Source organism: Canis lupus, chromosome 1 (genome assembly GCF_048164855.1).
Source record: "Canis lupus baileyi chromosome 1, mCanLup2.hap1, whole genome shotgun sequence".
NCBI lineage: Eukaryota > Metazoa > Chordata > Mammalia > Carnivora > Canidae > Canis > Canis lupus.
In genome coordinates, this window is record NC_132838.1 from 25,935,453 (window position 1) to 25,958,385 (window position 22,933).

Genomic DNA, 22,933 nt, shown 5'->3' on the forward strand with positions numbered 1-22,933 from the left:
GGGACTGGTGGTGGGGAAAATAGGGGAAAGTTGTTAAAAAGAAAAAAAAGGTATGCACAATCTTTCAGGTACAAGATATTTTAGAGTATTTCTGGTGTATAACTTGGTGACTGTAGTTGATAATACTGTACTGTATAATTGAATTTTGCTAAGAGAGTGAAAATTAAATGTTCTTACCAAAAGAAAAAAAAAGAGTGAAAAGAAAAAAAAGAAAGGGAAGAAGGAAGAAAGGAAGGAAGAACTGTGGGGTGATGTATGTGTTAGTTAACTAGATGGGGGTACCCTTTCACAATGTATGTACATCAAATCAGCAAGATGCACAGTTTAAATATCTTACCATGTTGTCATTTATACTTCAATAAAGCTGAAATTTATTTTTTTAAAGATTCCTTTTTTAAAATAATTTTTTAAATTTTTATTTATTTATGATAGTCACAGAAAGAGAGAGAGAGGCAGAGGCACAGGCAGAGGGAGAAGCAGGCTCCATGCACCGGGAGCCTGATGTGGGATTTGATCCCCGGTCTCCAGGATCGCGCCCTGGGCCAAAGGCAGGCGCCAAACTGCTGCGCCACCCAGGGATCCCTAAAGCTGAAATTTAAAATGTACTTGGCAGTGTTTTTTCTTGTCAGAGATTTTTATGTTTCGCTGACTTTTTTTTATATCCATTTCCTATTTGATCTTTAAAAATTAAAATCACTTGTCAAAATCATTCTTAAAACCTGTCATATCTTAATGCTATGTCTTAATCAAATGATATTCAAACTTGCCTGAAAGGAAAGTTTCCCTTCCTGTTTGGAAACTTGCACAGCATTCTGTCCACCAGATGTCAATGCTTCTTTTGGAAACACTTTTTGTATGGTTTCTCTTATCATGCAAAGAGCACAGTCTGTAGATTAAAGATCTTGACAATTTTAACATTTGGGGGGACTTAAATCCAGGAAACTCAATGACCATGATGATAAGGATAAACAAAGAGCATACGAAAGATAGTCTTAGAGGAGAGAATATTTCTCCCCACTTTCCACTTACAGCTAAGAAGTGAAATGAATAGGGAATTGAAGGATAACCTTTAAGTCTGAAACAGCACTTTTCCAGGTGCAGGAGAGGATGTGAAATTGCTGACATTGGTTTAAAAAATCCAAACTATAAAGAAAAGGGAAATAGTACCTGGAATAGTGGTTTTTTCACTGAAGCTAAGATGAAAGCTCATCATTTCTAAGTATAAAGTAAATGGAGGCTTTGGGAATTGCTCTAATTTTAATATAGGACAATTTTCTAATTTTTGTTCACTTTCTACTGACTCATGCCTCTGTTTGCAGTTACATCAGTTTGAAATGTCTGTATTTGGGGAAAAAATAGTTTAACCACTTGTCTTTTAGCTTGGTAGTATGATGATTAGCAGTGAGGTCCGTTTGTTTAACATCTGGACTACTGTAATATTAATTAGAGAGGACAGTATTTTTTTCAGATCTCTGTGTGCCTTTATACTCTGAACCTTTTTTAAAAATATTTTTTTAGGGATGTCTGGGTGGCTCACTGATTGAGCATCTGCCTTCAGCTCAGGTCATGATCCTGGGGTCCTGGGATCAAGTCCCATATCCGGCTTCTTGCGAGGAGCCTGCTTCTCTCTCTGCCTGTGTCTCTGGCTCTCTCTGTGTGTCTCTCATGAATAAATAAATAGAATCCTTTTTAAAAAAGATTTTATTTATTTATTCATTTGAGAGACAGTGAGTGAGCACAGGAGCAGGGGGGAGCAGCAGAGGTAGACAATGGTGGGAAAGAATCAGACACCCTGCTGAGGAGGGAGCCTAATGCAGAGCTCATCCCAGGACCCCAGGATCATGACCTGAGCAGAAGCCAGATGCTTAACACCCAGTCATCCTTAAACTGAACCTTCTGATATGTCTTACTGTAGTTGTCACACTGCAAGGCAACATTATTGGTAGCTGTGATGGAAAGATTTCATTTCTTGATTTGAAACATAGAAGAGTGTCCATATCTTAACTGAACTCTGCCTATTTGGGAAAGGAAGAAAAGATTTTGGAAATGGCAGTAATGATTGGGAAATGAAATAAAGATTTTGCTTTTTCTATTTTCCTTAGTATGTGGAAATTGCAAGATGTTCTGGGCCTCTGCAAAACCCTGCCTTCACCTTTTGTATTTTCTACCTTTTCTGTTCTTTGAACTGCCTTGGCCCTTTTTAAAAACAAGTGGGTCAGGATATTTTTTTCAAGTGCTACTCTTCAGACTTAGACTTTATAAGTACATGAGTTAACATCACGAATACCATGACTAATTATACTCTGTGCAATTAATCAAGTTTCCATTTCATCTAGGGATTTTGGTGGCAGATGACACAGCTTTGATGAGTGGATTAATTGGCCAGGAGAAAGGTGAACTCTTAGGGTTGGCTTGATAGGGTCATGGGAAACAGCCCAGATGCTAAGAAGCTGAAATGAGTCACTCCCCCCAAAAATAAAAATGATTTGAAGATTATATTTAAATTAGACAAAATATAGTCAGTCATGTGATTTTGCTTCTTGGGGCAGAGACAGTTTACATAAGCATTTTAATAGCCCCTTTGGATATCTGCTAAACTTTGGTAAGAATGAGAATTGACATGGATATTCTCATATCAATATGAGGGGTGAAGGAAGGAATTTTTTTGAAGTGAAAGCAGTTAAGAAAATTCAATTTAAAAATAGCTTTATTTAGACACTCTGTGAAGTTTGTGTAAATATTTCAAATGCCTGAAATAAAACCTTTGTGTGTGCAAGTCATTAGGGTTTGACACAGAGTTTGAGCTAGCAAAAAGAATTGTAACAAAACTGTTTTGAAGTGTCTCATAACTCCAACACTACTACACTTATGTTTCCCTGATTTGGAATAGGTATATATTTCTTAGAACAAGAGTCAAAAAAAAAAAAAAAAACCCACAAAACCTGACTAGGACAACTGTTCCAATCCCGTTGCTAGTTCTGATCTCAGGAAAAACTTTGTTGGTTATCCATGGTTGAAAGGTAAACTGAGGCACATTAAACTTTTCAAGTTTGAGTATGTTATAATTCAAATTGGGCAATGCAAAATGAAAGGTGGTTAGAAGAATTCTACCCATCAAAACTAGAGATAAGGTTTTTATAGAGCAGACACTGAACCAAAGCAAAGAGATGATTTGATAGGTTACAGCTTCAGTGGTTGCCTTATTTGGGAAAGCCTCCTTCACTATCTGTGATTGGTTGTTCTTAAGTTTCATTGTTCTGGATTCAAGTGCATTGACTCTGGCTCAGTTTTTAGTTCACTTATGCAGGCTGCATTAGAGCCACCCCAGTGTGCTGGCCTCCTTGTTTAAATACTTTAACATTATAAATATAAGATACTCTCTGATTTGTGCTGTAAATATGGACCAGCCTAGAATTCAAAATTCTGTGCCATACTATTGAAAATTAAATATCATATAGCATCATTATTGTGTATCCAGTTATTTATATATATATCATTAGCTCTGAACAGGTTTATTTATTCTAAGACTCTTCAATCTAAATTCATTAAACCTGTATTCAGACAAGCATACATAATCTAACCTCCCAACTGCAGACTTAGGGATTCAGGTCAAGAAAAGAATTGTAGCTACACAAAACTGGAGACACAGTCATGTGCAGTTGAGTTTCAGGTGTGGTGATCTTGGCAAAGGCAAGTTATCTAGGTTTAAAAGACACAGAAATCTTTTAGAATGGTATTTTGCCTCGGTGTCCAACGAAAGATGAATGGATAAAGAAGATGTGGTTTATGTATACAATGGAATATTACTCAGCCATTAGAAATGACAAATACCCACCATTTGCTTTAACGTGGATGGAACTGGAGGGTATTATGCTGAGTGAAGTAAGTCAGTCGGAGAAGGACAAACATTATATGTTCTCATTCATTTGGGGAATATAAATAATAGTGAAAGGGAATATAAGGGAAGGGAGAAGAAATGTGTGGGAAATATCAGAAAGGGAGACAGAATGTAAAGACTGCTAACTCTGGGAAACGAACTAGGGGTGGTAGAAGGGGAGGAGGGCGGGGGGTGGGAGTGAATGGGTGACGGGCACTGGGTGTTATTCTGTATGTTAGTAAATTGAACACCAATAAAAAATAAATTAAAAAAAAAAAGAATGGTATTTTGTTACCGCAGTAAAGAGACATAAGTTTTCATCATGTGCTTTCTCCTTAATATGTAACAGGAATGAGAAATATTTCTAGATTCAGAAGTTGAAACCTTAAAATCCCTTTTACAAAAATGATAATAGTTTCGTTTACTGATCCTTGAGCCAGAAAAATTTGCAACTGTACTTGTCTTCATGTGCTTGTTTCTTATACGCAAGATTGATTTGTTTCTATTCAAAGAAAAAATGTTATGTATTAATATAGAATATTTCTCACATTTACCTCTTTGCATGAGATAAAAAAAGAACAAGTCCATTTCCTTTGCTCCTGAGATTTTTAAAAATTGATTCTGGGGGCTCAACTTGGTGTTGTCTGTATGTCTTCCTAATTGCTGCTTGCTGTTGGCTTTCTAGATATCCTTCTGAACAGGCCTTTACATGAACTATATTTGTTCCTTGAGAATGCAGCATGACCACACAGATTTGGTCAAAATAATGAGTATTCCTTTAAAGGCCAGCTGATAAAGGATTTGTCCAGCACATTTTTACCACTGATGCAGCTCTCTCTCTCTCTCTCCCTCTCTTCCTCCCCCTACCCCCCCGTACAAAACATCACATCATTCCTAGGGATGAAAAACTCACAGGCTAAAAATGTAAGGCTTTCTCTGTGTCTGGAGGAGAATTTTGTCATTTAAGTAAAATAGCTCTGACCAGGCAGGACAGTCTTCCTGAGTATTTCATTCCTAGGACTGTTTGCATTCTTTCCCAGTGAGCTATAGTGATAGGCAGCAGAACCTATTTATAGCAGGCAAGATGAGCTATTAAACTATTCAGTGCTTGGTTAAGAATAAAAGCTTCAAATGATTGGTTGAATTTCTATGTGCCTCTTCTCAGCAAGCATCCTTTGCCCTTTTGGGGGATGTGGCTATGTGTTGGGTTTGTGACAACCCACCTCAGGAATAGCATGTGATGTGAAAAGGGAAACAGATAGATTGAAACCATACATGGTGAAGTCAAAAAGATGCTCTTTCTGCAGGTGTTTCTGAAATATGCTGGGGTTATTTCAGTGCTTGCAGAATAAATAAAACTGGAGGCACCCTCAAGGATAATGTTTGATCCATATAGGACACATAAAGATCTGGGTCCAATACCTTCTTCAGATGAAGAAAGCAAGACACACTAATTAAAATAACCTAATACTGGGCAGCCCCGGTGGCCCAGCAGTTTTGTGCCATCTTTGGCCCGGGGTGTGATCCTGGGGACCCAGGATCGAGTCCCATGTCGGGTTCCCTGCGTGGAGCCTGCTTCTCCCTCTACCTGTGTCTCTGCCTCTCTCTCTCTGTGTCTGTAATGAATAAATAAATAGTCTTTAAAAAATAAAATAAAATAACCTATACCTTGGCCAGTTATCACAGAACTGGAATTATGTCTCATGGCTTCCTGTCTCCCTGTCCAAGACTACCCTTCAATGAGAAATACACATCAATAGCAAAAATTACAAACAGCACGTCTATAAGGTGTTAGAGCAATGTAGTCCATTGGCAGTCTCTAGACCTATCAACCTATCTGTGGCTCTGTAGCTGTGTAGCAGCCATAAACAAGGTACAACATCTTGATACTACTAGTACTTAGGTTCATCTGGTTTGGTTATCTCCAGGGAGAATAAAGTCGCTGGGTATTTCAAGGGAGGGTGGTGCTGGTGTTGTGAAAAATAGATCGAGATACAGGGTATTGAAATGTTCTCATTGGATAACCCAGGTGGCTCAGAAGTTTAGTGCCACCTTCAGCCCAGAGCATGATCCTGGAGACCCAGGATCGAGTCCCCACGTCGGGCTCCCTGCCTGGAGCCTGCTTCTCCCTCTGCCTGTGTCTCTGCCTCCCTCTCTCTGTTTCTCATGAATAAATAAATAAAATCTTTTTTTTAAAAAAAAAGAAATGTTCTCATTGAGTTATTTAGGATTTAGTACAGTGGGAATTGGATCTGTTTAATGGAACCCATTCTTTTAAACCTGCCTTCATAGCTAAACTTAATCTCCTAGCCAAAATTGTATGTGAGAAATATACTTCTTCCTCTCTATGAGTGCTTATTTAAATTGATATTGAGCTCTCCTGCAGACACAAAGTCATGTCTGTGAGATTCTCAGCATCCCAGAAACACATCTGTAGATGATGGTGTTTGTTATCAGTAGCATCTCTTCTTCATGCCAGGGCACAATGATGGGAAGGAATCTTTTTTCCATTTCAGCACTGCTAAGCCGTCAGACCCACTAGGGAACAATTACTGAATCTAGATCAGTTTGTGATATGAATTTGAGACTTAAATCTGAGATTCCTTCCTAAGCTGTCTATTTCACTACCTTTTTAAAAAAATTTAAATTCATATAGCCATCATTAGTTTCAGATGTAGCTTTCAATAATTCATTAATTGCTTATAAGCCAGTGCTCATCTGATCACATGCCCTCCTTAATGCCCATCACCATTACCTTACTGTAGCAAACATCTTCAGAATAACAGAGAAGGAAAATCTAGATCAACCTTTAGGGTTTTCGGAGTTTTATCTTAGCAGATTTTTTGGGTAGATCAAATGAAATAGTATACATACAAATTAGAGCCTATTGTTGTGACTTTAAACATTAATTGAGGAAGTTTTTAGTCAGTGTTAAAATACAGAAAGGGATAAATATTTATCAGGACATTATAATGATGGCACATGTATTACATTAGCCATAGACTTGAGTATGTGTGTTGATTATCTCACATGATCTTCTCAACCTTGTAAGAGTAACTGGCATGATTATTTCCATTCTTTTTTTTTTTTTTTATTGGTGTTCAATTTACTAACATACAGAATAACACCCAGTGCCCGTCACACATTCACTCCCACCCCCCGCCCTCCTCCCATTCCAACACCCCTAGTTCGTTTCCCAGAGTTAGCAGTCTTTACGTTCTGTCTCCCTTTCTGATATTTCTCACACATTTCTTCCCCCTTCCCTTATATTCCCTTTCACTATTATTTATATTCCCCACATGAATGAGAACATATAATGTTTGTCCTTCTCCGACTGACTTACTTCACTCAGCATAATACCCTCCAGTTCCATCCACGTTGAAGCAAATGGTGGGTATTTGTCATTTCTAATAGCTGAGTAATATTCCATTGTATACATAAACCACATCTTCTTTATCCATTCATCTTTCGTTGGACACCGAGGCTCCTTCCACAGTTTGGCTATCGTGGCCATTGCTGCTATAAACATCGGGGTGCAGGTGTCCCGACGTTTCACTGCATCTGTATCTTTGGGGTAAATCCCCAGCAGTGCAATTGCTGGGTCGTAGGGCAGGTCTATTTTTAACTGTTTGAGGAACCTCCACACACTTTTCCAGAGTGGCTGCACCAGTTCACATTCCCACCAACAGTGTATGAGGGTTCCCTTTTCTCCACATCCTCTCCAACATTTGTTGTTTCCTGCCTTGTTAATTTTCCCCATTCTTACTGGTGTGAGGTGGTATCTCATTGTGGTTTTGATTTGTATTTCCCTGATGGCAAGTGATGCAGAGCATTTTCTCATGTGCATGTTGGCCATGTCTATGTCTTCCTCTGTGAGATTTCTGTTCATGTCTTTTGCCCATTTCATGATTGGATTGTTTGTTTCTTTGGTGTTGAGTTTAAGAAGTTCTTTATAGATCTTGGAAACTAGCCCTTTATCTGATATGTCATTTGCAAATATCTTCTCCCATTCTGTAGGTTGTCTTTGAGTTTTGTTGACTGTATCCTTTGCTGTGCAAAAGCTTCTTATCTTGATGAAGTCCCAATAGTTCATTTTTGCTTTTGTTTCTTTTGCCTTCGTGGATGTATCTTGTAAGAAGTTACTATGGCCGAGTTCAAAAAGGGTGTTGCCTGTGTTCTTCTCTAGGATTTTGATGGAATCTTGTCTCACATTTAGATCTTTCATCCATTTTGAGTTTATCTTTGTGTATGGTGAAAGAGAGTGGTCTAGTTTCATTCTTCTGCATGTGGATGTCCAATGATTATTTCCATTCTTAAATGTGAAAATTGAGGCTTAAAAAGATCATGCAACTAATCAGTGGCAGGATTCCAATCTTTATGATTCCAGAATATATGCTTTTGACTACTAGATTCTGTTATCTGAAATACAAGTTATACTTTTCATTATATCATATAAACACATAGTAAATAACTTTATAACTCTACTAGTTGTGTGCTAAGCCTATTAGGTTTTGATTGGTTTTGTTAGGTCTTTTTGTTTTGTTTTATTTGTTTTGGTGAAAAATCTTGGAAGATTTAAACTATCCTATGTTATGAAGAGAGATCAGAACAAAGTAGGCTGTCAGCAACTGGCAAGCATCAGTGATGCATGTGAAAGGCTATTATTGTCTTTGGTGTTACAATGAGTGCTAGGCTAAAAGCCCAGCAACAGGAATCTGCCTATCCTGGTTTTGAGATTTATATAAACAATATAACTGGGATACATTGTTTACTGTTCCTTTTTAAAAGCTTTAGGATGCCATGATTCTCTTAAAAATTTTTCCATTTGAAGGCCTGGCATTGTTTATTTAAAAGCATACTTAGTTTTAGATCACAGGAAAAAATAATGGTATCATTATATTAAATTCACACTTTATATTCCATCGAAACACTATTTCTCAGAAAAGTAGTGCCAACACATGGATTGTATAATGCCTAAAGTAATAATGTAGTAATGTGTAATATGAGGCACTCTGAGAATTGTTGTCTGAGGCACTCTGAGAATTGTTGTCTGGTGTAAGAAGAGACCCACAGAGGAAGGACAGGCGAAGCATTTTTGTGGAGCAGAGCTTTTGAGCATCATTCTCTAAGTCCCCTCCTCATGTCAACTTTAGCTCAGGGCTGAAGCCCTGGGGATTGTTCAGTACATACTTACCCCAAAGGTGTTCTGCCTCAAGAGAGTTGAGTCATTTTGAACTTCAACCCAGTTTTTCTTTTTTTTTTTAATTTTTTATTGGTGTTCAATTTACTAACATACAGAATAACCCCCAGTGCCCGTCACCCATTCACTCCCACCCCCCGCCCTCCTCCCCTTCTACCACCCCTAGTTCGTTTCCCAGAGTTAACAGTCTTTACGTTCTGTCTCCCCTTCTGATATTTCCCACACATTTCTTCTCCCTTCCCTTATATTCCCTTTCACTATTATTTATATTCCCCAAATGAATGAGAACATATAATGTTTGTCCTTCTCCGACTGACTTTTTCTGACTTCCTATTCTGCAACTTCATTTTTCTATCATTCTCCTTGTTGTCTTATAGGTATAGAAACTGAGCAGAAAAGGCATGAGTTACTTATCCTGGCAGAACTGAAACCAGGGTCTGGATGTATACACTGCTACTAAATTGCACATGGTAAAAAGACACTCTGGACTTTGAAATAGTTTACCACAATATTGACTTGTGTAGACACAGCATTGGAAACTTACCTGTCTTTCTGCGTTCAGTTTTGTGTGGGACAATTGCCGATGTTTTTGTTGGTGGATGTTGGGTTTGCCTGGCCTTCCCCCCACCCTTTTCATAAGGCAACTTGAGATTATAAATAGATGATTACCGCTAGAAAATAAGAGTCGGTAGGGTCAATTTATAAATGAAGAACACCATATTTTATTCTTCTGAGTACACACAGAAACACAAAGTAAAGAAACACACAAAATCACATACAAATTTTCTCTAAATAAGATCTTTTCCCCATCTTTAGACCTCAGCCTGCTAAGAATGTTTTGGGATATCTCCAACTAACATAAAAAAAACAATTGAGTTAGGAAATTCCTGATTCTTTTAGCAAAATGAGAATTTTGTGACTGAGCTAAGTAGGCGGTTTTTCTAGTATCGATGCTATGCAATTTTGCGATCAGGTCTCATATTGCTCCTTAGGAGATGTTCCCATTCACTGAGCAGCAATATCTTAATGGGAGGCTTATTCCTACAAAGAAAACTCAGAGTATGTTTCAAATAATGATAATATTAGCTATATGTTGTACTGGATATCACCAAGAATTCTGCACACATTTCATTTTTAGGATGGGAAATTTCTATTTAGTCTATGGCTTGGTGTGTGAATGTGAGTCAGTTTCTTATTCAGAAGCTGATGATGGTATATTTTTTTCTCTTGATTATTTTCTTGGGATTTCTGGTCATCCTATTTAGGCAGCTGCTGCTGGCAATGAGTCTCATCAAGATCCAAATGATGCAGGGATTGAGATGTTCTCTAAATGTCTATCTGGGGAGGTTGAAGTAACTTTCCTCTTTTACAAATATCCACAGGCACAAGACCACAAAAACATATGCCTAGCCTTTGTAGACATCTCTGTAGGATATATATATATATATTTTTTTTTTTTCCCTCTAGGAGATTCCTGCCACATTTCTCTCAAGCCTTTTTAAAAACATGAATTTCTTTTCACACCTAGTCTGATTTTGCCCTTTGTAGATGAATATTATTCAAGGAGGAATTGTTTTGTATAGAAAATAGTGAAACTGGAAAAAAGAAAACACACCTACCTTTATCATCGGTGAGATAACCCTTTTTCTGTTTTATCTCCTGTGTCATATTAAGAAAACTTTCATAATATGTAAATGTGAAGATTTGTTGCTATAGTCTGAATTGTGTGGGCTCCCCACCCTACAATCAGTATGTTGGAACCCTAACCCCCGATGTGATGAGACTTGGAGACAGGGCCTTTAGGAGGTAAGTAGGTTTAGATAAGTTTACCAGAATGGGGCTTTCATAATGAGATTAGTGCTCTTATAAGAAAAAAACCCCGGAGAACTTGTGCTCTCTCTCTTTCACTGCCATGTAGGGACACAAGCAGAAGGGATCTCTATCTATAAGCCATAAAGAGAGCTCTTACTGGAGAGCAAATCTGTTAGATCTTGATCTTGGACTTTCCAGTCTCTAGAACTATGAGAGAATTTACTTCTACTGTTTAAGCACCTCGTCCATGGTATTTTTTTCAGCATGGATGATAAAGACACTTATCTTTAACAAATATCAATGTAAATATGATTGGTTAGTTTGATTTGCAAAGTGGCCAAGTTTTTTTTATCCATTTAAAAATTCACTTATAGTTAACTGTACAAAATACCAAGAGGTTCTATCTGTAGGAAAAGTTGCCATAGTTTGTTCCAAAAAAGTCTCAGGCTCTCTCACAGCCTTAGAGACTCCTTTTTAGGTCTAATAATATATAGATTTTCTTGGATTTTTTATGTAGACAGCCATACCATTTACAAATTAACTTTGTTTTGTTTTTATCTTCATGGTGTAAGCCATTTTATTTGTCTTGTATTATTAAATTGGCTAGCATACTTAATGTTTTATTGAATAAAAGAGATAGTGGAAGTTTTCCTTGTATGATATTTGCTGGAGACTTTTGATAAGAATCTTCTATCTGGTTAAGCAAGTTTCTCTTCTATTTCTATTTGCTAAGTTTTGTTTTTCTACATGAATGGGTATTGAATTAATTTTCATCATTTATTGGGAATATCGTAAATTAATGACTCTTTAAGGGATGAATTACATTGCATTGCATTCTGAGATAAATTACGACTTTACTTTTAGGGTTCGATTTCTCTGTGTAATTTTTTTTCTTTCTATAAGAAATATAAAGGGGATATTTCTTATGTGAGTCCAAGTAGGTGGACTGGTCAGAGGTGGCCTCTCTTCTTCTTTTTTTTTTTTAGATTTATTTATTTATTGAGAGAGAGAGAGAGAGAGAGAGAGAGACAGCAAGCACATGAGCCCAAGTGTGAGGGGCAGAGGAAGAAGGAGAAAATCTTAAGCAGACTCTGCACTCAAGGTGGTGTCTGAGGGGAGGCTCCATCTCAGGATTCTGAGATCATCCCTGAGCCATAGTAATCAAGAGTCAGAGGCTTCATTGACTGAGCCACACTGGTGCCCCCAGAGGTAGCCTCTTTAACTCCAGTTTTTTCATATGCATTTCAGCCAGTTGTAAGGACTATGGAGAGGAAAAAGAGAGGCTTACATTTTATAAGGATGTACATTTATTTTATGATACTCCAGTGGCCATAACTTACTCACATGTCTACTCTTAGTTATCAGAGAAGCCTCATCTCACTATTTTCTATTTAATATTTCCCGTATCCTATTTAATTTTGATATTTTCTATTATGTATTGCCTAGCCTAGTGTTATGGGTCAAATTTTTAACTCATTTATGGTCAGTCTTTTTAATTTGTTAATAAAATGATTGATGACTAAAAGTAAATGTTCCTTGAAAATCATTTAGGTACATCTCACAAGTTTGATGTATAATATACCAACTATTGCTCAATTCTATATATTTTATAATATTCATTTGTGAATTCCACTTCAAACCATTAACTAGAGAGTACATTTTAAAATCTCCATATGGTTTAAGAATACATTTTTAATGTTGATTTCTCATATGATTGCCCAGAAAACATGAAATATACATTATATATTTTCTTTAATATTTGTTAAGATTGTCTTGTCATTTAATATGTGGTCAAATATTTCAGCTGCCCCTTTTGTGCTTGAAATAAACATATACACTCTATTTATTGGATCCAGGAGTTCTGTTGATCAAGATTGTTAATTATATCACTGAGCTCTTCCATACAGTTGTTAATTTTTATCTGTTTTATCTGTTTTACTTCCACATATTTCTAATAGAGGTATGTTAAAAATTTGTATTGATTGTGCTTTGGTTCATTTTTCCTGAAGTTTTTTCTTATATTTGTCTTTACTCACATTTAATTACTGATTATTGTATAAATCTGAACTTTTCTACTAGTTTTTACTTTAAATTCTCATGTATCTAATTAATATTGCTAAATTAGCTTTGCCTCTTCATTTGCCTGTAACAATTGTCCCTTTATTGTAAAGTTCTGTCTTTTTGTTTCAGGTATGTTTCTTAAAATAGACTTAGCTGGATTTCTATAAAATCAATTTAGTAATTTCTTCTTTTAATATATTAGTTTGACACATTTGCATTTATTATGTTTGCTGATTATAACATCTTACTTTGATTTTGTTTTCTATACATTTTGTTTTTCCTCTTTTCTGCATTTTGTTTCAGTAAAAACTTTTAGAAAATTTATCTTTATTTTTCTTGCTCATTTGGAAGCTATGGATTATATTTCTTTTCACATAGTGGATACCTATTAAGTTTATGCTAGTTATTTAAGTATATTTTTTAAAGCTCAAAGTTATTAAAAATATTTATACTTATTTCATGTATGATAATGGATCTCAGTATGCTTTAACTATTCACACAATACCCAATCCAATATCATTCTTATTAACTAATATATTGAATTTATCTATCATTTGAAAGTAGCAAATACTCTTAAACTTTTTTCTGATCCAAACATTATATGTTCTCATTCATTTGGGGAATATAAATAATAGTGAAAGGGAAAATAAGGGAAGGTAGAAGAAATGTGTGGGAAATATCAGAAAGGGAGACAGAATGTAAAGACTGCTAACTCTGGGAAACGAACTAGGGGTGGTAGAAGGGGAGGAGGGCGGGGGGTGGGAGTGAATGGGTGACGGGCACTGGGTGTTATTCTGTATGCTAGTAAATTGAACACCAATTAAAAAAAAAAATGTAAAAACAGGTAAAAAAAAAAAAAAATAAAAAAATAAAAAAATTTTTTAAATTTTCCCTCATTGTTGAATGTTGAATTAAGTATAGAATTGTAATTGCAAGTTATTTAATCTCAGTACCTGGAAGATACTACTCCAATGTGTCATATACAATCTGTTGTTCCTGATAGAGTTTGTTTTGCCTTTCTGAATGTTGTTCATTCATAGTTCATCTATTTTGCCCTTTCTCCTTCCTAAAAGGCTTTTTATATTTATCTTTGATGTAAGTACCTTGATATACATAGTTTCCTTATAATGTATTCAGATGTGAATTTATCCCTATTGTTCCTATATTTTACTTGATGTACACTTTCAATCTGAGAATGCATGTCTTTTTATTTTGTAATTATTATATCAATAATCCTTTAATCAGTAATCCTGGCTTTCATATTGACAACCCAGTGATTAGTTTATGCTTCTCCCCATGTATGCAACCATTTAAATCTGGAATATAGGTCATTATTCTTTAAGGTACTGTCTCAGTGTGAGTATAAAATGTGCTCTCAGGTAGCCACCACTTGTGGTAGATTGTTATAATAATGGCCTCAATGAATGATGTTTCTTAGTAGCCATGGACTACATAGTCCCTTCCACATTGACTCTGGGCTTGAGCATGTGCTTTGCTTTGTCTGATTGAACATCCACAAATGTGACATAAGTGGAAGTTTAATATACACTTATGCATTAGGACTGGAACCCCAAGATCACCATGTCACAAGGACTCATGGTCTAGCCTCTAGTCATGCCCCAGCCATCCCGCCAGTTGAATGCAGACACAGGTGCAAGCAGGAGAACCACCAAGCCAACACTCAGAATTATGAAAAATAATAAATCCTTGTTTTAAACTACTTTAAACTACTGAGATTTGAAGAGTTATCCAATGCAGCAATAGTTATCTAATACAATGTCTGATTTTTAATCCTTCCCTCTTCAAAAATATGTTCCAAATGACATAGATTTTTGTTGTGATGATGGTATACAAAAAACAAACTAGTTGTGATGATGGTATACAAAAAACAAACTTTTATATACCTAGTTGTGATGATGGTATACAAAAAACAAACTTTCAGTCCTTTGTTCCTTATGTTTAGTTATCCCCAGAATGAGGGCATAACACTCTGGGGTACAAGTAATCATATTTACAGAGCTTATGAATGACATCCAGGTTCCCAATGGGGATAAAAAATCAGAACAATTAAACATATAAATAAAATAGGTTTTTTAGAGCTGAGAAAGAAATTAAGATAGAATTGTAGGTGGAGCAGTGTCCATTTGAAAATCCCAGAGCTCTGAAGAAACAGTAGGGAGATGTTGGTAAATGAAGTAGAAGCTCTGAATCATGATCACTGTCATGATTCTCCTTCCCAATGGAATGAAATCCAGTTTTACATGGAAAAGACACATGGTTGCCTCTGTATTTATACAAAGAACTTTCAAGTCACACTTTCTTGGAGGCTATGTGAGTAACTCAAAGATCAAACTTCAAGTTAGTCATTTGCTGGCCTTACATAAGGCAGGGTCAATTTCACAGACTACACATGAGGAGGTTTCCAGGATGCCCTAGGGAAATAGAATGTGCTTTTAAAGCAAATGATCCACTAATTTTTTTATTAACAGTGCATCTACATTTCTTTGGCTCAGGGCTGTTCCAATTTGAGACTAAAGAATGTATTAAAGGAACTGAGTAAATCTTTAATATATATATATATATATATATATATATATATATATATCACATATGTGTACACATTTCATACATAAACGTGTATGTGCATATGTATAAACTTAATCAGGACTGAGAGAAGCCATCTTTTACTGAGCAACCTGATAATTTCCTAAGAACCTGTTTAAGGGATAAAGTATGCCACCATCACAAGTATAAGCTAATAGTTATGGCCACTCACGCAGAAGACTCTTTATTTTAAAGCAATATTTTTATATGACCAACTTAAACTAAGGAAAAAAATATTCCTAACAAATTCACTGAAAACTATCAAAGAAAGATTTGAGGAACTGGACACGGATTTCACATCCTTATAATCAGAGGTCAAATAGTCCTACCCTCTTATACTCAGAGGGTCATTTGGCCATAATTCTTTTCATCTTCAATAAAGTTAATTGGAATTTGTAAAGCTTGCCAAAGTACAAAATACAGAAAGTGAACATCAATATATTTGCTCTTTCCTGATGCTTTTTTCCCTAATGACAATGTTTCATAGTTAACGGATTTTTCTTTCTTTCTGTTTTTTTTTTTTATTTTTTTATTTTACTTATTTATTCATGCGAGACAGATTGAGAGGCAGAGACACAGGCAGAGGGAGAAGCAGGCTCCATGCCGGGAGCCTGACGCGGGACTTGATCCCGGGACTCCAGGATCGCGCCCTGGGCCAAAGGCAGGCTCTAAACCGCTGAGCCACCCAGAGATCTCCCATAACTGATTTTTCTAATTTATTGGTTTATTAGTAAGTTATCAGAGTAACAAAAACATAACAGAATTTGAAAGAGGAAAGACACAATTTATAATAGACCGGAAGGTAAGGAAATAAGAAAAGCAAACCTCAAGTTATGCCTGATCTTTACAAATAAGACTCTGAATTATTTTCCTCTGTGCCTGATTATTAGGTAAAACGGAAAAACTATCAAACATGAAAATAAAGGCCAACATCTAGGATTCACCTTAAGTAAATATATTCAAATATTAAACAGATATGAACTTACTCAGGGAAGCTTTCTCTGTTCTTCAAAAGGGATCAGATGGTGGGATTAATATACAAAGCCACAGTTGCCCATACTTTGTTTTTTGCTGCACTTCTGATAATGGAAATTTAAGAAGAATTGGTTGGTTAACATTTTTCTTCTGCATAAAATTAAAACTCCATGATGGCAAAGAGCAGATCTGTCTTATTTAGTGCTGTTAAATAACAAAAAATGTAGTCAAGTAAATTTCAAGCTCTTATTGGCTTTATTGATTCATAAATCAATATCCCATCTAGCAAGGAAAGGGGAGCTCCACAGAGTTCCAGTAAGGGAAGATTTTTAAAGGCAGGACAAAAAAGTCATAGACAGAAAAAAGAATTATTTCAGGTGAATATACCGTTCTTTGGGGAATGAAGGGGGCCCATGTGACACATGACCTCAATGGCATTGACCAGAAAATTCCTGACTTCCTGGTTAAGACTACATTTCTGGGGAAGGCTGAAAATGCAATTGTAGTAGGTATTAAGCCCTGGTTTAGTGATGTGGCTAGGCATAAGTGACTTCATTTTGAGTGTATGGTTTTCTTTTTAACAACCTCATCACCACCCTACCACTTTGGTCAGACTCTCAGCTTAATTGAGAGATGTGATAACAGTTTAAGGCATTGGTGCCACTCTATGCCACTTCTCTGAAGTTCTTGCAGTTTTTGTTGTTCCCTTTGTATGATGTCTGTAGTCATGATGTTTTTGCTTAACCTCTGTGAAATTCACAGGTCATGCTTCAGGTTTATGTTTTTTCATTTGGTCATTCTCTTTGTTCCTTTTCTGACAGTCCAGGCTTAGGGAGATCATTCACTTGATTGGTGGCTACAAATATGTATTTAATATACCACCCCAGGGAGATCATTATGATCATTATGAACAGAACAATTCCCAATGTTTGCAATGCACTTTGTAGTGAGGTCCCCAAGACCCAAGCCAATCAAAATAAAATGAATCATAAATAAATAAAAAAGGTGCAGGAGTCACCTTTTTGAGCCAAGTGGCTCACTCGGTGATCTTATGTAATTGAGTTTTAACTTCTCCAGAAGTATTAATCCAGGTGTAGCTAGATAGTGTTGGCCATAGCATAGACACTTCCCTTGCTCAGCTAAAAGATAATGAAGGGCTATTCTATTATCAAGAACAACTTTGGCCAGGGAGTCTACGGATCTTTGTGCATAGCTATTGCTTTAGCAGTGGATTTTTCAATAATTTCAAGAATTAGGGAGAAATCCCTGATCATAGCCTCATTTACATTTATCATTTACATTTTCAACAAGGTGAAAGGAGTGAATCCAAGTCACGAAAGCCTCCTGATAGGTGCTTTCTAATTTGATGTTGTAAATTTAGGGGAGTCAGTCAATGAGATGCTTTATTTGTTTGTGAAAAGGGAGGGGCTCAGTTAGATTTTCTCCTAGCAGTCTGAAATAAAAGGTTATTCTAAATTCTAGAGGTTATGCACCTTAGCGATGACTTAGGAGATACAGTGAGGGTCTTATCTTTTGAGGCTAATGCCAGAGTTAAGGAAGGGAAAAGAAGAAAGGGTTTCATGTTCTTTTAAGCAGGAAGTCGATCCATCATCGTGACTGGAAACAGTCTACCTCAATGTCAAATACTTCTCTTCCCTGTCACTTTGTTTTTTTTTTGTTTTGTTTTTTGTTTTGTTTTGTTTTTTTCCCTGTCACTTTGATTCAGAGGTCTCCAGTGTCTAAACAGGACCAAGTGTTAGGTGGAGTCTTTAGCTGTGTGATGTGTACTCAAGGCTTTTTGCAGCAGTGTCAGTGGTCAAGAGCACTTTATAGGGTCCCTTTAAATGGAACTTAAGGGTTATCTTCCTCTGATGGTATTTCCAGAATACTCAGTTACCAGGCTCTAAACTGTGAGCAACAAGGTTCTTTGAATTGGCATCTGGAAAGGTTTCTTTAACCTGTTGATGACAGGCTTGAGCATCATATTATTTGCCTAGTAAAGTGAGTTCCTTGATCACTGAAGATCATGGAAGGTACACCCTAAATGGAAAATACATTTCCTTTGCCACTGTGAGGGTATCAGTTTTAGGGCAGGGAGAAGTTTCAACCCATCTCTATCTAGATGTACAGTAACAAGTACATATTGATAACTTGTACTAAGTAGCAGTTAAATGATGTCCAGCTGCAGGTTTTAAAGAGTCCAGAGGGAGGACTCTTTTTTTTTTTTAAGTTTTTTAAAAGTTTAATGGAGCCAATAAGGCATATAAATCATGTTCTGGCAGACATGAGACCTGCTTTCTCTTACCAAAGAAAATGGCACATGTTTTATCAAAATTTGACAATCAAGAGTAAAGGGTACTGAGATTAAGCGTCAGAGCACCAACTAAAACAAAAACAAAAAAAATTAAAAAATGGTTATTCAACTCAGAAGGAGGAACTAGAACCAAGGCATAGAGGGGAGGTTATACAGGTGTTCCTCAATCTCAAAATCCTTTAGGAAGAGGAGTTCTGGCCACTCGTGAGCAACGCTTCACACCACCAAACGCCAATTCCAGAATCTAAATTTACAACGACAGAAAAAACAAAGATAACTCCAAATGCATTTCTGGGCATATTCCAAAGGGAAGCTTGAAAGTATTCATAATACACAGGCTTGTCTGTTTCAGGTAAAATGACAGGTTGCTGTAATTGCTGAGGCCTGTGGGGATAAAAATGGTTGTTTCAGGATTATGGACCTGACAGGTCAAGCATTGCTGGTAGACTATTTTCACAATTTTATAAAAGTCTCCCCAACAACATCTATTTATAGATTGAGTAATTTGAAATGTACTGTGGTGGGTGAAGGAATGCAAACGCTGAAAAATGGGATTTTTCCAGGGATCCAGGAAGAACCAAGTAACTATCTTGGGTTTCCCATAGTCCCAGCCTATTAATTTTCAACCATTGTTTCCCCATCTTAGTATCTCTGATTTAGGGGCATGCTATTGCCATGTTATAAGGCATTTGGATGGCAAAAGTATGATACCAAAAGGTCTTTTTCTGAAGAAGAAGCAGAATGGACTTCATCCATGTGTGCCACAATTTTTATAGATTCTACTGCTACTGACTTTGCATGAAAGCCAGCTTGGTTACATATTAAAAAAAATCTTTTCAAAGATCCCTTTTCCACATACCTTAGTGGCTTTAATTACATATATTAGAATTTTTCTTAACCCTTTGAAACCTTAATTTCTAGTAAAAGCTAAGTATAAGCAAGTATGAACTTATACTAGCATTCTTTAGATTTTGCAAATTTCAAAGTTTCTAGAAGCATATGCTTTTTCTAATTTTCCAGTTTCTCTGTAATAAGAAGCCAAAGCATATAAACCCATGTTCAGTAATTATTTTTAGTATTTTGTCTTATTTGGAAATTATCTAGACATTTAATGACTATCCATCATCTAATTTAACTTGGCAAAATTCTTTGGTTTTAAGATACCAAAAAGATCTGTGAAAACTAAGTAGACAAATTTCATTGAAAAGTTCGTTTATAAATGTTTATATACATCTATTTAATTCATTTGTTTAAATATGTTTAGATTAGTTGTTAAAACACCACACCACATTAAACAGCTAAGCACCATCTTTAAGTGACCTTTCATGCTGGCAAATTCTGTGATAGAACATGAGCTTATTTGACTTATACTGCATGTAAGTAAACCAAAAGTATTGTATTTAAGGCTGTAAACTAAAAAACATGTCTGTTTTAGTTAAACCAACAAACTTCAATTAGATTTTACTTATTAAAGATTAATCCTAGAACACATGAACTTGAAAAACATCTGGGCTGAATTTCTGTTATATTTCTGAGTCTAATTTGTATAAGCATGGATTTTTAAAAAACATTTTATTTATTTATTCACGAGAGACAGAGAGAAAGAGAGAGGCAAAGACACAGGCAGAGGGAGAAACAGGCTCCATGCCAGGACCCCGATGCAGGACTCGATCCCGGGACTCCAGGATCACACCCTGGGCCAAATGCAGGTGCTAAACCACTGAGCCACCCAGGGATCCCTAAGCATGGATTTTTAGGTCCAATTAAATAGTACTCTTTTGCAAATGAATTTTGGCAATATCATCCAGAGGTAGAAAATACCACACATCTACAACATATATATTGGGACATACAGACAGAATAGGCAAACACTTTATTGTTTTAAAATTTTGAGCTATAAGAAGTATAATAATGCAAAACTCACTAGTTTATAAAAGAACACTTGGATCCAAACTGTTTTTTGTTTTTTGTTTTTTGTTTTTGTTTGTTTGTTTTTTTTTGTTTTTTTTGTTTTTTTTGTTTTTTTTGGCAGATGGGAAGAATTAAGCTTAGCTGCTCATATGGCTAAAGTTTTTTTCTCATAATATTGGTGGAGAAGACATGTAAGATTTTTATTTGTTCTTGACAAATATAGAAGCCATGGGCTAGATTTTGGGCAAGGGTGCCATTTGTATTTTTTAAAAAGGCTTCTATTTGTGTGTTTTTTAAAAAATTCAGTCTTAGAAATTGGGAATGATCTGGATAAGTTTCCAGAGAGGTTACAAATGTTTTGAGATAAAGAAGGGAGGTTTTGGGATTGGTGAAAAGGAATGGGTACAATTCAAACTTGCTCTGGAGCTACATTTCTACTTTTGCAAAAGATTTGTAAGGTAAGGTCAGTTGTTCTCAATTCTTCAAAGAATTTGGTTGTAATTTGGCAGGTTCTCTTACATCGACCGCCTAAGAGTAGCGCTGTAAGAAGCAACAACCTCTCCTCTTCTCTGCCATCTACCCGCAGCCGCCAAGCAGCAACCATGCGTGAGTGTATCTAGATCCACGTTGGCCAGGCAGGTGTCCAGATCGGCAATGCCTGCTGGGAGCTCTATTGCCTGGAACACGGCATTCAGCCCTATGGCCAGATGCTAAGTGACAAGACCTTTGGGGGAGGAGATGACTCTTTCAACACCTTCTTCAGTGAGACGGGCGCTGGCAAGCATGTGCCCATGGCAGTGTTTGTAGACCTGGAGCCCACAGTCCTTGATGAAGTTCGCACTGGCACCTACCGCCAGCTCTTCCACCCTGAGCATCTCATCACAGGCAAGGAAGATGCTGCCAATAACTATGCCTGAGGGCACTACACCATTGGCAAGGAGATCATTGACCTTGTCTTGGACCGAATTCAGAAACTTTGGTTTCTGAGCACTGACCAGTGCTCGGGTCTTCAGGGCTTCTTGGTTTTCCACAGCTTTGGAGGGGGAACCGGTTCTGGGTTCACCTCCCTGCTGATGGAACGTCTCTTTGTCAATTATGGCAAGAAGTCCAAGCTAGAGTTCTCTGTCTACCCTGCCCCCGAGGTGTCCACAGCTGTAGTAGAGCCCTACAACTCCATCCTCACCACTCACACCACCCTGGAGCACTCTGATTGTGCCTTCATAGTAGACAATGAGGCCATCTATGACATCTGTCATAGAAACCTCGATATTGAGCACCCAACCTACACTAATCTAAACAGGTTGATAGGTCAAATTGTGTCCTCCATCACTGCTTCCCTCAGATTTGATGGAGCCCTGAATGTGGATCTGACTGAGTTCCAGACCAACCTGGTGCCCTATCCCCGCATCCACTTCCCTCTGGCCACATATGCCCTTATCATCTCTGCTGAAAGCCTACCATGAACAGCTTTCTGTAGCAGAGATCACCAATGCATGCTTTGAGCCAGCCAACCAGATGGTGAAATGTGACCCTCGCCATGGTAAAAATATGGCTTGCTGCCTGTTGTACCATGGAATGTGGTTCCCAAAGATGTCAATGCTGCCATTGCCACCATCAGCCTCCCACTGTGGTACCCGGTGGAGACCTGGCCAAAGTACAGTGAGCTGTGTGCATGCTGAGCAACACCACAGCCATTGCTGAGGCCTGGGCTCACCTAGACCACAAGTTTGACCTGATGTATGCCAAGCGTGCCTTTGTTCACTGGTATGTGGGTGAGGGCATGGAGGAAGGAGAGTTTTCTGAGGCCCGTGAGGACATGGCTGCCCTGGAGAAGGATTATGAGGAGGTTGGTGTGGATTCTGTTGAAGGAGAGGGTGAAGAAGAAGGAGAGGAATACTAAAGTTAAAAATGTCACAAAGGTGCTGCTTTTACAGGGAAGCTTATTCTGTTTTGAACATTGAAAAGTTGTGCTCTGATCAGTTAATTTGTATGTAGCAGTGCATACTCTCATATACAATTACTGACCTATGCTTTAAAACACAACGCTTTGTCCATTTCTCTGATGGGTTTGAATAAAGTATTCCTTGTCTTAAAAAAAAAAGAATTTGGTTGTAATCTAAATAATCTAATGGAATGATCCACCTATCCAACAACCTTATCTGCAGTTTGCTTCTATCTG

The 22,933-nt window shown here is 37.0% G+C and overlaps 1 pseudogene; it reads left to right on the forward strand.

Moving 5' to 3' along the window:
- LOC140631960 (tubulin alpha-1A chain-like) overlaps nt 1–22,855 on the forward strand; it is a 167,371-nt pseudogene extending 144,516 nt beyond the window's left edge.
- The last annotated feature ends 78 nt before the right edge of the window (nt 22,856–22,933 follow it).